At 44.0% G+C, this 15,416-nt stretch overlaps 1 protein-coding gene across 1 annotated transcript in view; it reads right to left on the bottom strand.

The window, feature by feature from the left end:
- LOC124605790 (LIM domain only protein 3-like) overlaps positions 1–15,117 on the bottom strand; it is a 341,408-nt gene extending 326,291 nt beyond the window's left edge. The window contains exon 1 of the mRNA XM_047137682.1: positions 14,960–15,117. The gene's annotated coding sequence lies outside the window, so the exon portion shown is untranslated. The remainder of the gene's footprint in view (positions 1–14,959) is intronic.
- Between the last annotated feature and the right edge of the window lie 299 nt (positions 15,118–15,416).

Below are 15,416 nucleotides of genomic sequence, written 5' to 3' on the forward strand. Positions count from 1 at the left end.
CCTCCGGATATCGCGGTGCCACACAAAAGTCGGCATCGTATATTGGTACCACAGACGTTAGAGAGAGCTCGGTGCAATCCACCACGACGAATGAGGTGCACAACAGACAACCCCACCTCCCTCTCAGCGTAACAGCACCCTCACTCTCAAGTGAATATAGAACCGAGAATGTAAGTGTTCTGCCTAATTCGAGGCAGTTACAGCAGTCAACAACAGTATGTAGGACAGTGACAGTTAAAGATTCTGATGAAATGTACTGTTGTAAATATCGAACATTGTACCTCAAGGGAACAGTTTGTCATTAAGTGGATCAAGAGATGCTTTCATGAAATGGCAGTTGCATTATCAAGCAACGCTATAGCTAAGAAGTCTGTCAAATTCTAGTAACATCGATACCGACAGAATGTAACTCAATCTTCCTTCATTCAAGAACGCACTCCTTGCTTAGGTCAGTCTGATTCGCTGATCACTGAAGAGAGTGTGGCCACAGAGCAGAAGCCAGCGTAGGAAAGCTGATGTAAGTCATACCCTCAGATATGACTTGTCTGCATCTGTAATTATTCTAGACTCTTCGTGGGTACCTTATACTTTGACAGAGGAGGTGCCTCGTCATGTCTTGTGGTTGAAGGAAATACAGCTGTCGTGGTGCTGTCCTCGCAGAGAATTTCCCCTATAAGGTAAATATTGAAATATAGGGTGATCTTAACAAAGCAATTAATGGAAGCTGGTACTTTGAACCATGCCTTCCATAAATCACCAAGTCCACACAGTTCTGAGACCTGATCGTTAGTTCTCTTATCGTGACACTACTCCAGCGATTTTGTCAAAAAGATCAGTTGACGATGTCGCTGAAGAAGACTTGAAAGCTCTTGGGCACCCTTCCTAAACAGCTGATGTTGGTTCATCGCTATAGACTCCGTAAGTGAAGATTTGGATGAAAGCACAAAACTCGTCACAATACCCTCAAGAAATTTACAGCATTTGCACACAGCACATTTGCACATACAGAAAGGTAAAATAGCTTCTGTTTTAAATCATTAAGTGCTGAGAGTTTCGGAGCACGCCTTCTTTGCCTCTCCCGGTTTCCTTTCAGCTTAACTCACTCCCGAGAGAAAGAATGGTCTGGGAAGTCCGAGGCATCGGCTTACTAAAGAGGTGGCCCGCTCCCCAACTAATTTTCTGAGCAGCCTTTCGTGAAGAAAGACTTGCTGGGATGCCATAGTTCCATATGGCGGAGACCTCCGCTTCAGCATTAAGAGACAGAGGGCTTACCGCAGTAGTGAGCCCACAATAGGCCAGCGCATGGGGCTTTCCCTAGCTACTCCGTTCCCTCTGCGCATGTGAAACGACAGTTACGAAGTGATGTGAATGACGACACCCATGAGTGGTTCGCGGGCCAGATGTAAATTTTATAAACGAGCGAACGGAATTCTCGCACGAAGAGTACACAGTATCGCAGGAAATCTGCATAAAATCTGAGACCACTACTACATCTGATCCGTTGTTCCATATCCTAATCAAATTTTATGCATGTGCTGCACTATAGCTATATGCAGTCTTGTACAAACTAGATCAGTCTTGGTAGAACTCATATTTTCGTTTTCGTCCAGTGCTCACAGAATATATGTATTGCATTTTTTGGACTGAGCATATTCGTACGAAAGTCTTGCACTACAATATAATGTGTAGTCACCTCAGAGATGACACGACTTCACTTCCTTCGATTTCAGGATGAAATAGGAAAATTACAGCGTCTTCAGCCCTTATGATTTTTTATCTAGAATTTTGTATTGTAAGTCCCACAGTATGAAGACGCAAATGATACTTCATCATTCCATTCCTCATCGTTCTGTCTTACATCTGAAACTGCTAACTTTCACTGAGAACGACAGCGTGCAGTTCATTTGTGTCTTGAATTTCTTAGAACTTATATGATCTTATTTGATCCACTCTTAGATCGACTGTTGCGCACATTTTTAAAATACGGCTTTCTTAGGATCTAGGTAGCTCTTGATCTGTTTAGATACTAAAGCTTAAACAGGGAAATGAAGGTATTTACTTTCTGTAACGAAGAGCCAGTGAAGAATCTTCGGAGAGACGTACCAAAATATCTTGCAACAAGATACAGAACATCATTGTCACTACTGCAAGAATTACCTGTGGGAGCTCAATATTAATGTTGTTGCATATTTGCGTTCATCTGGAACTAAACGTGGTTTCTTTGACAACGACGGATTAAATTTTATTTATTTGTAAATTTCTATAATTATACTCGTATCTGTCGTCAGTCAAGTGAACAAGTTCACATTACGTAGAGGCATATGTAACATGATTTGGTGAAAATGTACATGATGCGTGTATCTAATCTGAAATGAACGTAATTTGTAGGCAATTTGACCAAGAATGTGTCTGACAGCCACAAGAGATAACGCTCATGTGTTGTGCTAATCGACTGAGTTCAGTCAGCGATTACTGCTGTGCCCAACATATAATATGTGATATCTTTCTCCTGTACACCAGCCTTGTGGTCAGTATGGTGAATCTGTGGAGTTCGTATTTTGGAAGAGCCAGTGTCAAATGCAGTTTTGATATTTGTTTTCCCCATAAATGTAAATGTTATATGGCATTGTTGATTGAGATGTCCCACGAGGTGGCTTCAGCAGCCTGTCGGAAATGGTGTTCTTCCTACGCGTACGTTGGTCCCTTTCCTCGCGAATATTTGTATTTGTAGAGTGTGGGTGAGTATACTGGATGTGTGTTTAGTGTCGTGTTGGGTTTGTGTTTTATGTTGATCATAAGAGAAAAGGGGAGGGGGGAGGGGGAGAAAACATGGTGCCAGCAAGTAGCTTACTCCTCTCAATAGTAGCATGAGCGCCGCGTAGCATAACGTACCATCGGTACGATCATCGTCAGCACTATCACATTCCCTCCCTTCATGGGACACTGCGGAGAAATTTGGAATTGAATCCAGAATTTAAGCGCAAAGACTGGTGTCAGGAACTTTACGTCGCCGCCTCTCCGGCCCTTGCCGGCCAAAACTGACAGTGAAAATCTCATCCATCACTGGGATTCTCATAGGATTACCTACGAGCCGAACTCCCCCTCACAGTCGTGCGTTAGCGACCACAGCTACGAAGGCGGGTTGTTTTGTGCAGGATTCCTTAAACGGAATCGATGAATTTCAAAACAGTTAATTCAAAAAGGGCCGAATGTCATTTTCAGAAGATGATCTGCAGACTAGATGAAACTGTTTCAGTTTCAATAAGATATACATCTCTAATGTAAGACATTCTTAAAAACACGCATGAGACACATCGGTTGGACAAAGGTATAGAAAAATAAGACGACAAGGTGAAAAGTCACTGAGAACCCTGTCAGCACAAAACAACACGAAAGGAGCTCTGTAAGCAAAGAATTTCAGGGCGAGCTGGAATCCCTAAACGACTCATCAATGTTACGACCCTCATTGTCGTATTCTAAGCGCCCCAAGATCGCATTACTACCAAGGATTATGTGACCATTTTGGCTGATCACGTCCATTCCATCAAACAGTGTTTGTTCCTCAATGATGACTCTGTGTTTCAAGATGAGAGGGCCCCATTTCACAAAGCCAGCATCGTCCAGGGCTGGTTTATGAGCACAAGAATGAATTGTCGCATCTCCTCTGGCCATCAGTCAGCAGATCTCAATATTATTGATCTTTTGCTGTCTACTTTGGAGAGAAGGGTGCGTGATTACTATCCACCTCCATTACCGTTACTTAAATTGGCCACTATAAGATACCCTAGAAAACCGACCAGAAACTGTATTTAACAGTTCCGAGGTGAATATAAGCTGTTTCGAATGCTATCACTTTTCCTACGTCGTATTAGGTATGGTAATATTTTTGGTGCTTCCAAGTTTTTGTCGAGCCCTCGTAATTTCAGAATGCCCTCTCTGACTGAAGATACCACATCACTACTAACCCCAACAGTTACTATGGAGGTAGTCTTAGGATAATAATAATAATAGTGTTGCTGTATGACCCAATGGCCAAGTGTACACCATTCAATTGGACACCACTTCGGCGACTTGCATGTCCATAGCCAACGGCACCCGTCATACCCAGACGATCATCAATGCAAGTGCTGACCGCGCCCGACATTGCTTAATTTCGGTTCTGAACCAGGAACTGGTGTTTCCAACGTGACAGGACAGTCTACGATATTGAAATGAAACTAGGATTGCTCCCCAGACAAAAGTAATCACACCGAACAATGCATTATCACCCCCCTCCGTCAGGAAACATGACGCTAAACCCGTATAATACAATCTCTAGCCTTGATAATAGCCTCATTTCCGCTCTGAAGATACTTCATATGTAACTTCAAGTATGCCATATATAGTTGAATTGACGGTTAGATCTCGTAGACCTACCAAATTACGGGAATTTTAACTGCTACGTATCAGCCGCTGTTCCGATTAGCCTCAGACATTTTCTGTGGAACGGGGTGATTTAGCGAGCAGCCGAGGTACGGTTGAATTACTGAGTGTTCATCAGACCACGCATGTACACATCTAGCCCCGTGCACAAGGCTATCGTCATCTAGGAAGATGGTAGTGTCCGAAGCACACTCACCATCAACAAATATTAAAGAAAGGGAACGCCTATTCACCGAGAATGTGAGGAATAAACTTATACACTTCTGACATCGTCAGCATGAGCGTGATCTGTAGTATTATCAACACTGAATGAATTTTCAACTGCCAAGGTCGCTAAAAAAATGGCTCTGAGCACTATGGGACTCAACTGCTGAGGTCATTAGTCCCCTAGAACTTAGAACTAGTTAAACCTAACTAACCTAAGGACATCACAAACATCCATGCCCGAGGCAGGATTCGAACCTGCGACCGTAGCGGTCTTGCGGTTCCAGACTGCAGCGCCTTTAACCGCACGGCCACTTCGGCCGGCGGTCGCTAAAACCATTTCTTCATATAGATGACCAGTTTCGGCAGTTTTCTGTTGCCATCTTCGGATCTGTGTTTACATCATTACATAATTTCTTCCATCAGTGCAGTAAGAGGTGCCATACAATGTACCTCCATATCAGTATCGTGAGCTACTCTAAAAGTCGGCATGCCGATTTTCGAATAACAGGTATGCACACACATATTATTGCACCGACTTCAAGACTCACATTCACCACCACTTTACAACTAACAGATCTGTCAGTTGTAAAGTGATGATGAATGTGAGCACTTGTAATCGACGAAATAATATTTGTGTACATAGCTGTTATTTTAAAATCGATATGCCGACTTCTAGAGTAGCTCACTATACCAAAATGGACATATGTTGTATAGCACCATTTACTTAATGATGACGGAGATTGTGTAATGATGTAAACATAGATCCGAAGGTGGCAACAGAGAACTGCCGAAACAGGTCATCTATATGAATAAGGGATTTTAGTGATCTTAGCAGCCGAGGATTTATTCAGTGTTCATTTGGAATAAACGTCGTAGTTTACGTTCACGACAACTTGAATTAGGGATCCCAAGATGTATTTCGAAAAAAATCTCCAGAAATCTCATAGGATAACCTCCAACATGAACTGCGCCCTCCACACACGCACTGTCAATTAAGCGCCTCATTCGGCCGTCGGTCCACTCGAATATTACATTTGAAAAGAAACAAAATCGCGACTTGTCACTTAAAGATTCACGCAATCAATCAGCTAATTTCTAGTTTTATATCTGTCCTCTCGAAGTCATACAGCTTTATATGCTGCTGTGAGAATTTGCGAGATACCTGACTCCAAAGTCCTTTCGTTGTATGCAGTTATCTTTGCACGTTTCACTCGGCAACTGATTACAGGTGACCTGCAGTCACTCACCGTGGCAATTCCTGTCACGTTAGAAACCGATTATCATTCACTAGGCGTAACATTCGTCTTCGCCCACTGTAGTTGGGATCTTCCCACTGTCCTTAAGCCGCTACATGGCTGCATGAGGTACACCATTCCTAGTATACATTTTTCACAGTTCGTGTTGGTACACCAACAAATTGGGCCACTTCACCCACGGTGTCGCCGTGGACAAAACCAATCACGAAGCTCCTTTCTACCATTTCGTCACTTCTTCACGGCGATTGCGTTGATGCCACGTAGTCGTCTGGTACATACAACACTTCAGTGCCAAAATGACGTCAGCAGTCAGTGTCACATGAGCGCCAGCGCTCAGAAGCGAACATTGTGCACTTTGAGGGATCGACTTATGTGCTTACTACAGCAGCACAACAGTGTTAACGACTTTTCGGGCAACCTCCTGCACATAAGTAGCAGCACGTAGCACACCGAAAGGTTTCAAAGATTAGAACGTTGTCGTGTAGCGCTATAATATGCGTTTGGTCGCCGAGACGTCAGTGTGAGTTCACAATAATGCTTCGCAAACCACTGTAGCACGGTTTCGGCTCAGAGACACGGGCAATTATACGGCTGAAAGATGACATCGCCGTAGGGGAAGCCATCGAGCATGAAGGAAAGCAGGTGGTTCGCCGCTGTCAGTGTGTCTTCGATTACTATCACATGTCCCATTCAAGTACAGGAAAACGTCTCCGATAGCATGATACTGCTCCCACCAGCCTGCGTCCGTGGAGCGCTGCACGACTCTAGCCGCCGTTCACCTCGACGTTTGTGGAGAAGACCATCGACCTAGTGCAGCAAACGTGCGATTCATTCGAAGATCCGACACGTTTCTATTGATCATGCCCACTGCAGTTGTAATTGACGACGTCGTTGGGTCGACATGTGAACACGTATGGAGTGATCTGCTGCGAATCTCAATGTTCAACAATGCACGATGAACGGTGTGCTCTGACAAAGTTGTGCGTGCACCAGCATTGTTCTCTTTCGGCAGAGATGCCACAAATCACCCTCTATCCTACTTTATAGAGCGGATAAGCCTCCGAATCCTGCGAAGAGTCGTGGACGTCCAACCATTTAGCGCCTCGTGGTAGTATCACTGTCGTGCCTCTTTCCGTAGATGCTCACGACAGTAGCACGTGAACATTCGACCAGCTTCGCCGTTTCCCAGATGCTCGATCACGGGCTCTGAGTAATGATAATCTGCCTTTTGCCAAGTCACTTATCTCAATGGATTTCCCATTTGCAGCCCATATCATCGCTTGGGTGACTCCCCGTGCGTGTCCGCTCCGCTTACGTACTTATATACCACGTCACGTGCTCGCAACGCTACCAGGCGGCATCCAACGATCCAGCGTCGCTGTGGGGAGTGGTCATAATGTTTTCGCTTATCAGTGTGTATACCTGGTGTCTCTCCTGTCGGTCGCCAGGTGCATTTTTTTTTCTCTCTTGTGTTTCGACACACTCTAGCAATTGTCTTTCTGCAACGTGTAGCTTGTGTCAGTCCAGTCAAATTCTGCTGACCACGTCATTCACGTGACGACCAGGGTCGACACAAAATGTCAGTTTCTTTCCCGTAAGACACAGAATTATTTGTAAATCGGAATTTTACATGCCCGTTCGATAGAGCGCTCTCAGATTAGTAAGTGCACCATTCGTTTTAGCTACGTGTATTAACAGGAACAGTAAAACACGAAGAATATGCGGCAGTCCAGTAGGAATTCAGTAGGGCAGCATGCTTGGTGGCAGCAGTCAGCACAGACCAGGGCGGTGCTGTCGCTGCTCCTGACGACTCTTAGGAGAAACATCCTAAATATAAATAAGCGATCGTTACGTAACAAATTAATGCACAACGTAATACAGGAAGTGAGATCTCATTCCCACAGATCCCTAACAAAATTAGTGTGACACGAAAGCTGCAATAAATGGTAACATCTAGGATGGGACTAATTTCTGGCTGCATGAACTGGTCTATACGGTGCTCAAATTTGAATCGGACGAATGCACATGTATACGGGGTTAACAAGCTAAGGATTCATCTACATCTACATAGATACTCTGGAAGTAACCGTGCGGTGCGTGGCGGAGGGCTCATGTACCACTACTAGCCATTCCCTGCCCTGTTGCACTTGCAAATAGAGCAAGGTATGAGCCCCAATTTCTGGTATCTTATCTTCTGGGTAATGAATGTTGATGGTAGCAGAATCGTCGGCAGTGAGCTTCAAATGCCAGTTCTCTAAATTTTCTCAATAATGTAAGGGATTAGCGTGAAGGATTAGTGGAAGGGATTAGCCATTAGTACACTTCACTATCAGTATCATGAACTATAATTAAGTACTCTTATCATATTATGAGGCTGTAGCTCGCTATCAACAGGAGGAGCGTACATTGTAAGAATTCGATACGTGCTTTTTCATTAAGCCAGTTGACTTCCGAGAGACAAATATGTTCACGAGACTGATTTTCTACACAGAATGTTTGATTTCAAGCATACGAGCCCACTATGTAGATCATGTTTGATGGAAACAGTCCTGTGCCAGAAAACAGTGTTACCTCTCAGGAGGGCCAATTGGCATTCTGAAACCAGTGGTCCACGCCGACAAATAAGTTAGGCCCTACTGTGTGACAATGTATTTAGATCGTAGAAAATCGTACCAGACATATGGAATATTAAGGCTCAACATCTCGGCAACGATCAAGTCATTAGGGATGTGGAAAGGCTCAGATTGGACAATGATATCAGCAACGTGCTTTTCAAAGAAATTGTCTTGACACTGACCCTAGGTGATGTACAGGAAACTATGTAAAATCTAAGTATGGTTGGAGAGCATTTATACCCTGTTCCTCTCTAATTCGAGTGTAACCTCGCAACCATTGGTTTCCTACTACAGAAAAAAAAAAAACCAGAGTGCGTGTCGTTCAGGTTCTGTTGTACAGGTGCAGTGAGATCTAGTCGAGACTACCAAAGATGTGGGCTTCTAAAGTGAGTTCCAGAATAAATGAAACAGTCGTTCATACTCGAGTTCCTTATATTCTGGTGTACGGAATGCAACTGGGCGCGCTCAAGTCGGATTACCAGATCACTATCCAGTCAAGGTGGTCACGGGTGGTTGTGCTTTTTAATGTCGGAACTAAGTCCGGACTGATTAGGAGACAGAGGAGATGGTGCACGTCATGTCTAACTGGAGACTGGATGACCTTCCAATATTGGACTGAATACCCAGTAGCGCACTGCATCCAGGACGTGATTTCTCTGCCACGTTCCCTGTTGGCCGTTCAAGAAATGGCGGATAGTGGCTTGTTGGTCAGCGTATTCTACGAGGAACAAACCTCTGATGATGCAATGATCCAGCCTGGCGCACACGTCACAATGAGTTGCACTAGAACACTGCAGATGAAAATTGAAGTGGAAAAAAATTAAGAAATGACAATAAAAATTCGTCATACATCCTAGGCCTGCTAGACGATCAGCACACTGTTTTCTTGTTATCGTGTCGGGAAATATAGGATTATATGCCACGGTGAATCTTCTTCAGAGCCAGTGGCTTGTCAAAGGTCACTCACTGTGTTTCGATGCGGCGGAGCCGACATTGTTATATAGCGCAGGGCTCTTCTTGTAGCCCTGCTTGTTAGAAGACTGCGAGCTCGCGCCGGAAAACCTAACGACAAGAGGAGGGCGCGCCCACTGGCGTGCGTTATTACAGGGTTATTAGCGCAGCAGCCCCCGGGCTTTATTAAGGCGCGCCGGAACACCAGACACACACGCCAGGCAGCAGCTAGCGATCCCGCACGCAGGTGCGACATGCGAGACGCCATCCACCACAGCGAGCACCCAGCGCGCTGGCCCACTATTTAATACGGTGAACGCGTCAATCGTCCTCGAAAGAGTCGAACTAAAATTCTCTCGGCTCACGACGTACGTCCTCTGTGGTGTCTCGTCACTAAATAGACTACTGTTCTGCACATGCCTTGCTATTTCCCTCACTAATGATTAAACTGTCTGCAAAATGAAACACCGAAAGAAAGTTAGATACTGAGAAAAACAGAAAGTCACATGGTAAAGCCAACAGACCAAGAAAATTGTTGACGGGTTGTAATTAGCCTAGCTCTGCTGGTTGAGTGTCGCGCCAACTGCATTTGCAACTTGACACGGGTACTGCCACATTGGTATGGTGCAGTTAAGAAGCAAAATACAGTCTCCACGCTAGTATAAATGTTAGTTGGATGATTCTCTATTAACACGATCTTTCAAATGGGGAGTAGGTGAACATATCGCATTGTGCAACGTCGTGCCTGAGCCTGTAACTCACTGGACTGGATTTTAGTTCAGGCACTGATTTTATGAAAATAAAGAGGGGGCAGATAATGGGGCAACAACAGGGATTTTCTGAAAGAAAATTTCCGTAACCCAAGAATAATTGGCTTCCGGAAGAGGTTTCCAGTTTTCAGAGACTTTTCTGGGTTGGTTGAGTATTCAGAGGACATGTCAATGAATATTGTTTGTTAAAAGCGACTTGGCAGCTAACAGGAGGGTTGCAATTAGTGAGGGCGGGTGGGGGGGGGGGGTGTAAAATCAATGAGAAATGAACAGACTAATAAATCTCTAGCTGCTACGTAAGTGAGATGGAATTCCGACATCACAGAACAACTTTCAGCAGTAGCTTGAGACTCATAGAACCGGTCCTGGGGACAGAAGATGCAATTCTGTCTTTAATTAATGTATAAATTTTTTGATTTCTGTCATTATCAAAGTTAAGTTTGAAATTCAGAAAGTCATCGAGAAATTGCACTTACTTTTTGGATACATATGATACGTGTAATTATTGAAGGCATATTTGTAGTGACGTGGTTCAGGCAAGTGTTACTATTCGTAATTTACATGTATACCATACTACGCTAGCCACCTGAAGGTGGTGAAAGGCACTTCTCGTACCGCTGAGTCATCCCCATTCCTTGTACCACTCGCGGATGGCGCGTGGGATGGATGTTTGCCTGTAAGCCTCAGTATTAGCCGTAAGTTCTCGAATTTTCTCATCGTGGTCATTTTGCAAGATGTGTGTGGGAGGAAGTAATATGTTGTCCGTCTCTTCCTGATAAGTACTGTCTCGAAATGTCAGTAGTAAACGTCTCCTTGACGTGCTATGCCTCTCTTGTAGAGTGTGTGCCACTGGAGATTGTTGAGAATCTCTGTAACACGCCCGCGTCGAGTAAACGATCCCGCGACGGAACGTGCAGCTATACGGTGGATCTTCTCTATCTCTTCCTACCTGGTTACGGTTCCAGACTGATAAATAATAGTCAATAATCAGTCGAACAACTGCCCTGTACACCATTCCATTCTTGAGTGAGTTACATTTCCTTAACAGTTTTCCTACGTATCTCAATCTGGCATCTGCTTTCCTATTATTTATTTTAAGTGGTCATTCCACTTAAAGTCACTTTGTATAGTCAGTCCTAAATATTTTACGGTAAGATACTGTTTCCAGCGGTTTGTCATTATCGGACGTTTTTCTTATCTATGCGCATTATGTTACATTAATTTATAAAACTTGTATGAGACTGTGGACTTAGTAGCTAGTGGGAGACGTAGATGAAACGAACAGGAATGCTGAAGTGAAACTGAGTCGCAGTGTTGCTTCCAGCCCAGTGGTCGTATAAGAGTCTAGCGGAATATAATGAGATAGTAGTCTGGCTCATATCAGGGGGGCCAAAAGTCGTAAGTTGTTAAACTTATCTCATGTGCCGAAGAGAGGTTGATATTTTTTAACAAAATAATTTCAGGTCAGGGAGTGCAGGAAGACGATACCCCCCATTAATGTTTCCTTCGCCGACCATGCTATTTTACTTCGCGAAGCAACAGTCGCGGGTATCTCGTATGGTCTTACATATGGTGGAAACCGGACGTTCTTTGGGGACCTCGGGATACTAAAACGAGAGGGAACATCACAGTATGTCCCTTGTCGGGTAATGAGTAAAGCGTCAGAGCGAGGAAGACATGGACTGGTCGGTACCGACTACTTGCTAAGCACCTTTCCAAGCCCATTGTATCATCGGTGACTGGTTCCCATTAACCTTCAAAATACGCAGTAAGATAAGAGGTGAAATACTAAATCAAGCAAACAGATGACACGAACAAAGTTGGTCCCTTCCCACCAAAATGTGGTTTTCCTGGAAGAAGAGGGAACAGTCACAGGACAGGGCGTCATATCGACAAGTGTCACATCCTCGTCGAGAGGGGACTCTTCGGAAGAGGTGGGTCGGAACAAGACGTGATGAGAATAAAAATATAGGCTGATTCATATAACACAGTACACGAGGGCATCTTCCCCAAACCACCCTGCACATACAAAGTAGACTAGCGAAAAGCATATCAGCGAAAACCGCAGCACAGGTTCCGGTGAAGAGTGTATACCTGCGTTAGAAGTAATACCTTTCGAAAACCAGTTCTGTGAAACTATGTAGCGTATTGCTATACACAACAGCCATGGGGAAATCCTCGGTTATACCTAATAATATAACGGGGTTTGGCGTAAATCTACAGATATTTGACAACAAACGATTGAAACCAACTTATAGTTTACAAAAGCTTACCTTCTCTTTCAGTCTGCGGCAATATACCAACTGCAAACATTGTTGAAACATCCGGAAAGTCTTAATAAACAGTGTAGAAATTGATGAAACCTCCTCGGGGTCACAAAAAGAGTACGGTGACAGTAACGATACTCACCTAACAATCAGAGAAGATTTTATCAGTGGAACTTGCCATAAGTGTCTGCGATGTCATAAACTTATAGGCATACTGCCACAATGTATTAATCATAAACTGACGCTTCGAAATGAGGAAGTAATGCATATGGAAAAGGAATAGAAATACAACAGCATAGTTACAAATAACGAAATTCATGAATCTGCTAAATGAAACGTAAGTTCTAAATTGCAATATAACCAAAAAGTTGATAAACGATTACAAAGTCAGTATATAGCTGAAAATTTACGAGGCTCTAATTTTTAGGGCAGCGATTGTAAAACTTTATTATTTACAAAAGTTTACCTTCAGTCTTATCATTTCGCAAAAAAGTAACTGCAAAAATATGTGGATGTTGGGTTACGGATTCTGCAATTAAAAACCGTGTTCATTATGTTTGACAAACAGTGAAAACTGTACCTCCTAATAAACATATGAAAAAAAGCACTTATCGCTTTCGGTACAATTTTACAACAATCTTAATATTGTGTGACAGTAACGGGCGTTTCTGCAACGTTTGTGGTTCACTGCCCCTGAAAGAACCTTTTGTCGTGTGTCTGGCGCGAATCTTAACACTTGCTTATGATCCCTGCAGCTAAGTAATAATCATTGTACTTCATGAACAGAAGTTTTCGTTACTTCTACGTAGAGCCTAAGCATTCAGTGTTATGACAGCAAAAACTAGTAAATAGCTGGGATCTCTTGTTCTTTGACGGTAACAGGCGTATTACAAGTTTTCATACACTTAGGAGAAACAGAAATTCAGAAGGTCCAGGGAAGAAAATGATTTGAAAGGAGACGGAATCTAACAACATAAAACATACAACAGAAAAGCAGTACCAATAAAAATTAAACATCTAGATCGAAATTAATTCATTTACGGACAGATAACACAGGAAGGCAAAGCAACAAATGACGAGAACGCTATATGATAGCTAAATTTAGAATTGGAATTCTGTGCGGGAGAAGCCTGCCGTGTTGTTAGAAACTCTACAATTTAAAGTAAGGCACGAAACCGTTCGAAACTGAAATGAAAGTTAGGATTCCGACACGGAAAAAATCGAAATGCATTCCATTTGAGATCGGAATGTCTTACTGAAACACGTATCTTCTTCGAATTTCAGCTTCAATGCTGCAGCACATTGACACTAAAATGTCTGTTAGTAAACAGAGAAACAAGAGCAACGCTATCTAGTGCAGTTTGTTAAGCTATCGAAAGGAGTAAAGCAAGCAGACCATCATCAAAAATCATGCAGCTCGTATTTGCGAACTTACACGAATCACCCAAAGCCCTTGGCAAAGAAAAGAAACGCTTGTAGTATGAAACAGCAGATGGAATTCCGAACCCCTACAGTAGCGATCTGTTACGGTTTAATAATATGTTGCTTGCGATAATAGTATGAGACAGGCCGCTGGCTTCCACGCTTACTGTTGGAAATGGCGAGTCGTGCGACAAACGTCTTGTCTACTGACTTGAGTGTCTACGTCGTTCGGTGAAAATTACTGTGAGATCCACAAAAATAGTCACCTTCCTCGTTCGCCAGGCAAAACAGCTGTTACGTGCCGTGCACATCTGCTGTTTCTCTAAGCAACCTAACTAGCTGCTACGTCAGTTGTACACCGTCTTGGGGAAACCCCCAGTGATCCCAAAGTGTCACAACACATTTATTAATTTATTGTGCTGCCTTCACCACTTTTTAACACGGAAGTGCGACAGATGTCTTATGGAACATAGAGTGGGTGGTCATATTAGAGCATTTCCTTACTGATTTAGACTAAATTACACCTTCCTATTACACCTATCGTGTAATGATGGCTTAAGTGCTAAAAACTACGTTAACGGGAATACACGACTTGACCTGTTCTCAAAATAATAAAGCATATGTTTAAGAACAATTTATGTATATAAATTGGGACAATATTTATCACTTCGTACATAGAAAAAAAAATCAGCAACTGACCACGCTGATTAGGCCATGATTTACGCCCACTGACAATGTCTATTTTTGCTTTCTGTCATGCTTATTAAAACATTGTTTGGAACCATTTTACCGTTTATTTATGAACAGCAGAGAGATGCTCATTAAGCGCTTGGTTAAAGCTATTATACACGATCGTCTGATGGCAGTTGCCGATCAACATTACAAAAACGTAAAGGACAACTAAGGCGGCTGTCAAAGGCTGGTTTACTCCCACACATTTTCGTATTACTTTCTACATTTTCGTTGGTGAAAAGGCCAACAATACAGAGACATAGGCCTGGATTTAAATAATAAACGAAAATGCGCGGAGAGACGCATTCGTCACTGACCTTTGGACGCGGTGTTGTCCCGCAGTGCCTCCGCGCCCGCCGCCACCGCCGCTCGCTCGGCGTCGCTCCTCCTCAGGCAAGGTGGCGCGCGACGCCCACCCGCCTCATTGCCGAGAGGCCCCGTCGTGCGTTGCGCAGGTACCCGGCGGTAGCGCGCGTCCTGGCGCCGCACGCAGCTTCCGCTCCTCTGACAACTTGCCGTGTCGGCTACCGCTCACTGAATGACGGCACGCCGCTCGCGTCTTCTGCGCGACGCGACGTCGCCCGCCGGGCGCATGCGCCCGCTGACGTCACATCCCCCACCACCACTCCCGCCGTGCACCCTCGGCGACGGGCGCTGGGGCGCGCAACCCCCGCAGGCAAACACAATTATTACACTCGGCGCTCTCCCGCACGGAGTAGGCCGCCCGAGTCTTGCTTGACTCACTTTTCAAAGTGGTAAAATATTTGCCCAGCT

This window comes from Schistocerca americana, chromosome 3 (assembly GCF_021461395.2).
Source record: "Schistocerca americana isolate TAMUIC-IGC-003095 chromosome 3, iqSchAmer2.1, whole genome shotgun sequence".
NCBI classification, from domain to species: domain Eukaryota; kingdom Metazoa; phylum Arthropoda; class Insecta; order Orthoptera; family Acrididae; genus Schistocerca; species Schistocerca americana.